The sequence below is a fragment of the Trachurus japonicus genome, unplaced genomic scaffold (genome assembly GCF_045865225.1).
Source record: "Trachurus japonicus isolate A0001 unplaced genomic scaffold, Traja_1.0 AP030387.1".
In the NCBI taxonomy this organism is placed as follows: Eukaryota; Metazoa; Chordata; class Actinopteri; order Carangiformes; family Carangidae; genus Trachurus; species Trachurus japonicus.
In genome coordinates, this window is record NW_028220520.1 from 39,518 (window position 1) to 49,818 (window position 10,301).

Sequence of the window (10,301 nt, forward strand, 5' to 3'; positions counted from 1 at the left end):
TTATTCTGTCACCTGAGTTTATCCTGCTGCTTTACATTGTTTTAACATAGGTAAAAGAAGAAAAAAAGATTGTCTGGAATAAAGGGGCAGATTACATAAGATTATTCTTTTTTCTGCTCCCTTTTGTTGAGATTTGGGAGGTTTTTGCCTGATTTATTGCCCGATGCCATGTATCTCGCTTTCTTTCCCCCTCCCTCCGCCCGTTGTCTTCGTTGTCACTTTGTTGTCGCTCCACAGAGCGCACATGGCTAATTAATATGCACGTGCTGACCATATGGTTGTGTAGGCATTCCGGGACGGAGGTGTGTTCACGTGCGCAACTGCGCACCATTCTTGGATCCAGTTATCAAAGTTGAGGTGCAGAGTTGTGCACGCACAGTTTGATAGATCTGAAAAAGGTGTAAATATTTTGGGACGTCTTTTCACCGTAGGCCTAAGCAAAAAATTTAGTAGCAGCAGTTTTACACTGCTTACTTACAGTTTTGATAAATAAGGCCCCAGGCCATAAGCCCAGAGCCCAGACGCTCACAGCTGCAGCTCCGCGGGCTCATCCGCGGCGCTGTCCGTGGTGCTGAAGGTCACAGGTTAACTTGACAAACAAACTGCAGCATAGTTCTGTTTGTTTATCATGTGTGTCAGTTTTGTTTGTGACTTGATAGTTGAGTTGTTGAGATTAAGAACATCACTCCCTCATCAAACCAGTGATAGACATGCTGAAAAGAAAAGAGAGAGAGAGAGACGCGCCTGGGTATCGCAGCTGTAAAAAAATAAAAATAAAATAAAAATAAAAAAGACGTGTCGGAATAGCGGTATCAAAAAGTGTCGGACTACCGGCATGTCTAGATAGAGGGATGTCGTAATAGCGGGATGTCTGAATAGCGGGCGGACCCCTGAAGGGTTTGAGGCTAGCCTCTTACCTTAAGTTATTTTCCTGCCTTAATGTCAAGCCAAGGGTTGCGGTATTTCCATTACCCCACCTGCTTAGGTGTAAAAAAAAAAAAAAAGAAAAAGAAAGAAAAAGAAAAGCGGCCAATCACCAGTGCTAGCAGCAGGGGCTGCGGCTACGTCTTCAGAGCACTCGGCCTCAACTTCACTTTCTTCGGCAGAGGGTGGAGAGGAACGGGATCCTCTGTTCTGATAGCGAGTGGGCTCGACTCCTGCGCTGGGCTGGCGCACATGGCTAATTTGCATAATGCGCAGGTGACATGGTTCAGCTTAATGTTAAACGAATAAATGTTTTGAATTATGAATACTGGACATGGTGATCTTAAACACATTTAATTGACCACAATAAAATTATTGTATTATATTATATTTTTTTTTTTTTGACAAGATTGAGACCCCCCTCAGATTTTGCTTTTGAGTCTTTCAGGGGGTCTCAAGGGGTTAATCGGGGGGGTCCGACCCCCCCAAACCCCCCCGTATTTCGCACTATGGCTGAAACTTTTGTCCACTTAAACTCATTACAAATTATGAAGTCCATCTCTGTTTTTTTCAAAAACTGTAAAACTTATAAAACCTATCTCCTCCCACGATTTTTGCTCAATTGACACCAAACTTGCTACAGAGCATCTCCAGACTGTCCTCCACAAAACTTGTTTCTCGGATTTTTGATTTATCAAAAATTGAGCCTACAGTGCATGAAAACGTTTGACTGTAAAGAGTACTGTAAACATATACAATTCTTGCTAAATACATTTTCAATCTTCCTGAAAAAAAATTGAGAATATTTTGGAGTCATGTTTGATGAAGTTTGGCAAATATCAGAATTTTATCTCAAAAACTGAATTTTCTAGAACATTTTGAATTCTGCTCTCATGGGAACAACTGCAGTCAATGTAAGAGTGGCCTTTTTAAACATCATATTTTCTCTTATGAAGCAAAACACTAAATCATTAAAAACAAATCACCAACATTCCCATGCTGTCTAGATGCAATTTATGTATTATCAGATTTTTGTTTAGATAACAGAATTCCTGACATTTTGACAATTTTAAAATCTGCCTTGACAACAGCTGCCCAGACTTTGACTCCCTGAGTCGATAAATGAAGCTACACAGCAGGGCTCACTACCAGCCAATTAGCTCAGTGAATTACGAGCTGGTTCTTCGTCCGAGGGGTTGTGGGTTCAAGACATAGACTGTAAAAAGAATGGACGTAGCGTCCGTGAACGTCACCCATTGGTTTTGGGGAGTCATTTTTGTGACTCAAATATGGCGGCCTGAACAGCGCCATGTTGGATTGGCCGGCCGAGTTCCCGCCCACTGGCCTCGAAGCAGCTGTCCACGGAGCTGCTCGGACCTGTCACTCAATGTTTCCGCACCCTAATTGGCCAGAGTTTTAACCTAATAACAGTAAAACGGTAGAGTTAAAAAAAAATTCACCTCCCTCAGAGTGTGTGCGGGGGTAGAAACTATCGATTGAGACGAAAAAACGTTCTGACACCAGGCTTTTACCATGTTTACTGAGGATGTAAAGTCGGCGATTTTAACATGGGGGTCTATGGGGAATGCTCCCTTCTGACACCAGCCCCCAGAGGAATTCGAGGGGATTGCAGTTTTTTGAACGCGGAAGTGAGCTTCACTTCTCAGACCGACAACTGCCCCCTTGGTTCAAGACCCAGCAAGGGTGATGAAGATGACAGATCAAAATGCCAGATGCCCTTAACTGGTAACACAAAACAATAGTTTAATCACAGCAAGCCTCTAAATTAAACAACTAAACAACAAATAGCTTGGTTGGTTGGTAATCCCTGTGAAGGGAAATTGACTGTCACTCTGTTGTGACTAGTCGCCGAGCAGGGCTGGCGCCATTTGGATGCAAGCTTGGCCTGGACCAAGGGCAAAATCTCACCAAATTTTGCACAAAGGTCCAGTCTCATCTTCTTCTTTCTTCTTCCAAGGAAATCATACTTCCCATAGGCGAAAACTCACCAAACCTACAGAAATGTCCAACCCCATGCCAGATCCCATGTATTATCCAGACTCAGACGAAAAACTATATAGCTGCTTTAAGGCCAGTTCAGACCATAGATTCACAAGACAACAACTTCAACTATGTGCACCCTCTTGCAACTCAATGCCCTTACAAAGCCTTGCAACTGTACAGTTCACTGTGGCACAGAGTTGAGACTAGTTTATGTGACGTCACATCAAGCACACCACAGTAGCTCAAGCAGACATAATGTTTATTTATGCAGAAATATTTTTCTACGGGAGCTGCTTTGGTGTGCAGTTACAAAGTTTGAGACAGTCTGCACACTCTACCTGCAATTGAACAGGTTTAAAACGTGAGCCGGCATGAGTCGAGATGCAACAGGATCATTCACACTGCTGCAACGCCCCTGTGCACCGTTCTTAAACTGCTTTGTTGCGTTGCATAATATTTGGTCAGACTTTAGACTACTATCCAGGGACACATACAAATCTTTGCATTGTTATGTCTGCGTGCAGTTCAAAAAGAGCTAGGGAGCTGCCATTTGCCATTTCGGACATTGCTACTGTATTCAGAAACAGTTCATTTGTAGCAGTAGCTACTTATAGCGTAAGTCAGCAGAATGTTTTTGTTAATATAAGTCCTAAATAGTCCTATTTTCCGTCAGCAATCACTTACATAGAGGGTTTGGGCCAAAACACGGGTCTGTCAGTCACTGCTCTGCTGTAAACCAGGAGAAAACTTTCCTTGTGGGATACAAGTGTTATCCAATAAGGAGAGAGAACGGCATGAAGGGCTGTGTGTGCAGCCAAGTGATGCGCCTGAATGTGGTGACGTAGCACGAGGACCAATAGATGTCTGACGAGGGCGGGGGCTGCTAAATCCATCGGCTGACAAGAAGTTATGGTGCGTTCAAGGCAACCCATAACTCGTGATTTTCTGACCTGTGAAGTCATACCAGTTCGATCTGGTACGAGTTCACGGGTCGGAAGTTACGAGTGGCCGTTATAGTGACTTTCACAGGCAACAGGTCGGAAAACCAGGAGTTGCGGGTTGCCTGGAACGCTACAAAGTCGTAAGTTGTGACTTGAAGCTGTAACTTACGGTTTCAAAAGCCTGCCTTGAAGGCAGCATTAGCTAAAACGACCGGATCACTGACTTCTGCTTTAACTCTAACCTTTAAAGAATCGTGGATCTGTCAAAATAACAATGCATAAAACATCAACTTTTCTGCATATATATGTATATTTATGTAATCCAATTAATTGCATGATTTTGTGTCTTGTGTCTTCCAGCTCCACAAGTGGGAACTTTTGGAGAGGCACCCCATCCTCTTCCTAGGAAAAAAAAAAGGAAGGGGCTTTGTGTCAGAGTGGCTGTGTCCATGGTACAGTGAGAATGAGATTGTGAAAGCTTCCATCCAAGCCATGGAACGTATTTATGAGAGACTTCTCAATGGTAATGTATATAAATGTGCAATAACTCAAACACATGAAAGTGTTCAGGGAGACACTGATTACATTACTTCTCCACTGCCCCATCAGTTGTTTTTTGTGTCCTTTTAAATGATTAGTTTGATGTTACAATTGTAAACTGAAAGTGTGTGGCCCAAACAGCAGCAACAGAATGGCATCAATAGTCATAGGAATCAAATGTTATTTAGTGGTGAGAATAAGAATAGTTGATTGACAATATGGTCTTGGAGTAATTTGCTAAATCATGAATTTGGCAACATTTGCTAATCAGAAGGGATGGGAAAAGAGTAAATAACAATAATAATAGTAAAATATTTTCTTGAAAAGCTCCTTTCAAGCCACTCAAGGACACTTTTTAGAAAAGAACATCAAGCTAAAATCATTAATAAACAACAATCAATAAGGTTTGCTACCTTACTTAGAGGTTGGAGGTGTGCAGCCATTTAACAGGTCACTGTGGCTGTTCCTGACTGTTGCATTACTCTGCAATGTTTAAACAGATCTACTGTTAAAAGAATGACAAAAAATAGGCATTTTCTGTTTTGTAGAGATGTTTTCTATCTCCTACCCCCTGACAGTGTCATGCATGTATGCTGATGTGTCTGGTCACTGAGGGCTGCGCTAACCAACACAAGCACACTAACTGCCATGTAAAAATTGAATTGAAGAATGTAGAACTCTGTCAAGGCCAAGTGTCCCTTCCTCTTTGCAAATTTCCAACCGCAACCATTATGTATGTCCAGATAAATTTCAAAAATATTAGGACTACAACCATGTTTACAAAACAGTAGATGCACTGTGTACAATCATGTGAACACAAACAGACTGGTATGATTTTCAAATCATAGAATTGTCATATGTAATGGGAAATATCACTAAGGTAACATATCAGAAGTTGAAACTGAAGCTGAACATCTGATTTTACACATCATTTCTTTGTTTTCTTATAATATAGGCAAGACTGTTTGGATGGAAACATCACATTGAGTGCTCGAACACTGATACCACCTGTCTCTCTCTCGAGCTCACACACCCGTCTTTCTCACTCTCTCTCTCTTGCTTGCTCCCACACTCTAAATTTGGGCCTAAAGTTTTATTTACAATAACTACGAGATGCATTCTTCATCTATTGCACAGCACGCACACACACACACACACACACACACACACACACACGCACGCACGCACGCACGCACACACACACACACACACACACACACACACACACAAACAGCAACAACAAAAAAACACAGCTGTCCATGGTGCTGTGACACACAACCCCTGAACCGTCTATACAAGCACTGATACATGTATCATGGCCACACAACAATGGGACATTTTATGCGGCATAATTAATGGCACAAACTCTAACTTGTCATTGCTACACTGTCAAATGGACAGTGATGTTGTGCATGCAGTCTAATAAGTGGGATCAGGAAAAAGGATGGATGGAGAATAACCAAATCTTATGACAACTGAAGAAGTTGTTTATTCAAGTGTTTCGTTTCTTCAGCGCATAAAAAGACACAAATGAGGTCATGAATCTATGAGGGAAAAAATAACATGATTCCACAGTTAGTTGACTATGGGCAAATCTGTTGTTGAGGACACCCCTAATCAAATACTTGTTGCATTTTCCTATGCAAATTAAAATGCTTATACCAAAGTCTACATCACAGTTTCCTCTTCCCCACAGTGATAACGGCACCTGTACCAGACACTGCAGAGGGCGAGAGTACAGCAGCAAATTCAGAGGATCCTCCCATGTCCACCTCCGAGACTCCTCCTGTCTCCTCCTGTCCTGTGTCTCCCTCCCCAACTCCTCCTGTCTCCTCCTGTCCTGTGTCTCTCTCCCCAACTCCTCCTGTCTCCTCCTGTCCTGTGTCTCTCTCCCCAACTCCTCCTGTCTCCTCCTGTCCTGTGTCTCTCTCCCCAACTCCTCCTGTCTCCTCCTGTCCTGTGTCTCTCTCCCCAACTCCTCCTGTCTCCTCCTGTCCTGTGTCTCCCTCCCCAACTCCTCCTGTCTCCTCCTGTCCTGTGTCTCCCTCCCCAACTCCCCCTGTCCCCTCTTGTCAAACGCATCCACAGAAAAACAGAAGAAAGAGAGGGATGAAGCAGATGAGTGGTATGTATGTGTTTGGGGTAATCAGTAGTCTTATTATCACAATATGAATATTTGTCAAACTGTTTCAGTGAAAAGAGTCTCATTCTAGCTTTTTCTCAGCCCATAACTTGCATCATTGTTTGATTGGCCATTATTTCTTCAAAGGAACATAACATATGATAGCAAACTATTTAGTGGAAACTAAGGGGTAAACATGAAGTTAAACACCTGTAACTCCTTGATGGGACAGTTCTGCTGATGTCATCCAGCATCATAAGGACTTAAAGTCAAATCTAAATGTAGTTATATAGCCCAAAATCAAATCCATAAAATCAATGACATTTTTCTCAATCCAGTTTTGATTTTGAACTCTTTGTCAGAGAAAATGTCTGTTTAGATGTCTGTCAATAAACCATTGCCTTTTTTTATTCATTTCAGAATGTCCCGTTCATCAAGGCTCAAGCAGTTTCCCCTACAAAAAAATACTGAGACAAAGAATCAGGGAGGTATGTTTCAAGGCAGATTTGAAACGACTGATAACGAAAATATCTCTGTGGCACCATCAATTTAGGGGTTTCCATTTCCTTTCAATACCTATGTTAAAGAGGAACTAAGCAGGATTTCTCCCGTAGCTATGCTACATTTTTGCCTTAATTAAAAAGCTCCAGAGTAATTTTGATAGTTAACTACATGACTTGTGACTTATTACAAGTGACAACGTAGGCTGTCTGTCTTCACCTGTCATCTCACGGCTGAAAACCAAGTGTAGTTTCTCACTCGCCGCCCCAATGTCCCACTCTCGTCTCTGTGGCACCGTGACACAAACGCACTCCGTAACCCGTAATCTTTTCTTTAAGACGGTTAAGACTATACAAACACACGTTACGTAACATCGTATATGTTATGTAACGTTATTCACCGCTCCATTTATTGATATTTTGGCGGCTTCGTTGTAAAAAGATGCACATGGGCGAGAGGAGTGTAACCAAAACAGTGGAAAAGCGAGCAGACTTGCATAGTTACCCTTTAATTGGTGTTGTGTTACGAGTGTATCTGGCAAGACAGTGCATGTATGATAAACAATAACAAGAAATAATGTATTATATGTCTTATTATAATGAAATACATACAGTATATCATTCTTGTTGATTTTTGACTTTCCTTTCTGTTTCCCAGCTGTTATTCTGTGATAGCAAATAACCACTCAGACTAGTTGCTTTAGACAGGGCATCTCCCTACACACGAGAACTTTCTTTTTCTTTCACTTTTTCTTTTTCTTTTATTGAAATTGGATCTGTGTATTATTATTTTACTTGGAAATTTTGAAAAGGACCCCAGGAAGACTAGCCTGGCGTTTGTGCGTCGGCTAATGGGGATCCTGAATAAACAATAAACAATAAACAAAACGATCATACAGAGGAAAGTTATTATGACTTAAGTGCTGCAGAAGATATGGGGAATATGTACACATAGAAACTGCAAGAACATAATGATATTATATGAATTATGTGTGATTGGAAAGACTGGTCGGTGTAGAGAAATAACTTTCAGAGGTGGACAGCCAGGCTGCTGCTTGTGTGAGCTGTCCTATTGTGCTTCACTGCAGCTCTTGTCTCCTGTGTGTCCCTGGACAGCAGACTGCACAAACAAATATCAAATCACAACACTCCTTTGTTATTCTCACTGACTACTATTACACTTTACTATCTGGTTTCACTTAGACATAGGTTTGCATTTACAACAGCATGTAGCCTATATTAGCCAATGTGCTTTGACATCGTAAAGAAAAATTCTCTTTTTCTTTATATTTTAAGGGCCGTGTGGAGGTGTTGGTGCAGTGGCATCCTTGCTCTGGATGGTATGTATCTTATTCAAAGTTGACTATTGTTTATTTTTGTTCTTTTAAGTATATTTATTTGGCATCACTGCCCATATAGTTAAGTGGAGAGAGAGACAAGAAACATCTGATGGTGATGGAGCAGCAGAGGATGGACTCATTGATGGCGGTATAGGGGATCATCATCATTGCCTTTGGCAGGTTGAGCTTCCTCAGATGCCTCAGGAAGTACATCCTCTGATGGGCCTTTTATGTAAAGGACCTGATGTTAAGATCCCACTGGAGGTCCTGGGTGATGATGGTGCACAGGAAACAGAAAGACTCAGTGCAGACTTGGGGAGTCACAGGGTGATGGGGGCATGGGTGGGTGCACTCTCTGCACTCTCTCTAATGTCCAGATCCATCCCCACCATCCTCAGAGCATTGAGCTTCAGTTCTTTCTGGCTCAACGCTCTGAAGACAGTGGAGATGTTTACCATTAAAACCTCACTACACTCAATAAGGTTCTTTACATGACAGCAGATTAACTGAGTAGCCCTTACACCAAATAACTAGCAACGCTGCAGTTGGTCTTAAGTGCTATGTAATATTTAATAAGCAATCTGGTGTGCTTGACATTGTGACTGTTGGGGTTAGTAAACCACTGTAGTGATTTATTTAAGTTTCATTAGCACTTAATGTCTACACCTTGTAGGTGCCTCGCTACATAGTACATACTATGTACATTGTGTCCTACATGCATACTGTGTTACATAATGGACTATTTTATCTAACCTGGCTACACAAATTTTTCGTGTCATCTTCAATTTTAGGCTGTTGTATACATAAGAATGTGGCTCTTTTTACCAGGTACTCTGATTACAAATGCCTACACATCAGAGGACTCAATGTGTCATTTGGTATTTTAGTGTCAGGATAGTACATTTTCCGGTCAATTTCAAACAATATAACAGTAATAATGAATGAATTAATTAATGATTTTTTTTACTTTCGTGTAATGTCACCACTGTGGTCCATCCCATAAGGGATTACAAGACGCATTTCAGACAAATACAAAAAAAAAGACTGGACAGTCCTTCCTGTTAGTGTTACCTGCCACACAGGTGTGACAAATAAATAATGTAAGATTACTTTCACACTTTTTCTCCTATATTTGACATCTCATAGGGAGATAGATAGCAAGCGGGAGGCAGAGATAGGGGGAATGACATGCAGGAAAGGTCTGACCGGCACGGGACTCGAACCGGGGACGCCTGCGTTGTGGACTGTAGCCTCTATATGGGGCAGCCGCTTTCACTACTACGCCACGCACCACCCCTATATATCGCTCTTTGACTCATTGCCCAAGCCTTTGTAATATTTGCAATCTAATGTAATGCTGTCTCTCTATCTGTCTTACAGTGGGACAAAGTGGAAAAACTCCTGGGAACCAAAAGACAACATTCAAAATTAAAGCTACAAGCAGCTGTGATCGGCCCTCGCTCACCCATGGAACCACGGTGGCCTGAGGCTGTTGTTCATCTCCATTGTTTGCGTTTGTGGGAAGATTGGTGGCTGTGTTGAGGTTGCCACTATATTTTAAAAAATCTTCATTCAGTTTGTCGTATGTTCCTGTTGTAGGGAAAGAGAGAAAGGCTTTGTATTTGTTCCAAGTAGAACCGCAGAGGTTATAGGACTGAAGGGAACTTTGAAGTGGATCCAGGGAGAGAAGAGTTTTTACTTTGTTTACTACTCAATTTCTGTGTTGCTTTGTTTGCCAAACAAGGAAATTTGATGGGGTATGTGGAAAATAACATTGGATCTTTTCATACCTTTTCCCCAGTTGTCCTACGCTTTTTATGTTCATGAATGTGTTGTCTAACCTCTTCATTAATTTTCATAATGTCAACTTATATTAGTAGACCTATTTTCCCTGTTCTATTGATGAATGTGAATCCATTTAATAAATGTT

The 10,301-nt window shown here is 41.6% G+C and overlaps 1 long non-coding RNA gene across 1 annotated transcript; it reads left to right on the top strand.

The window, feature by feature from the left end:
* Positions 1–6,945: 6,945 nt before the first annotated feature.
* On the top strand, positions 6,946–9,801 carry LOC146960427 (uncharacterized). Its single transcript, XR_015035450.1, has 3 exons — positions 6,946–7,019; positions 8,328–8,371; positions 9,752–9,801. It is a non-coding gene; the product is annotated as an uncharacterized LOC146960427 (long non-coding RNA).
* The last annotated feature ends 500 nt before the right edge of the window (positions 9,802–10,301 follow it).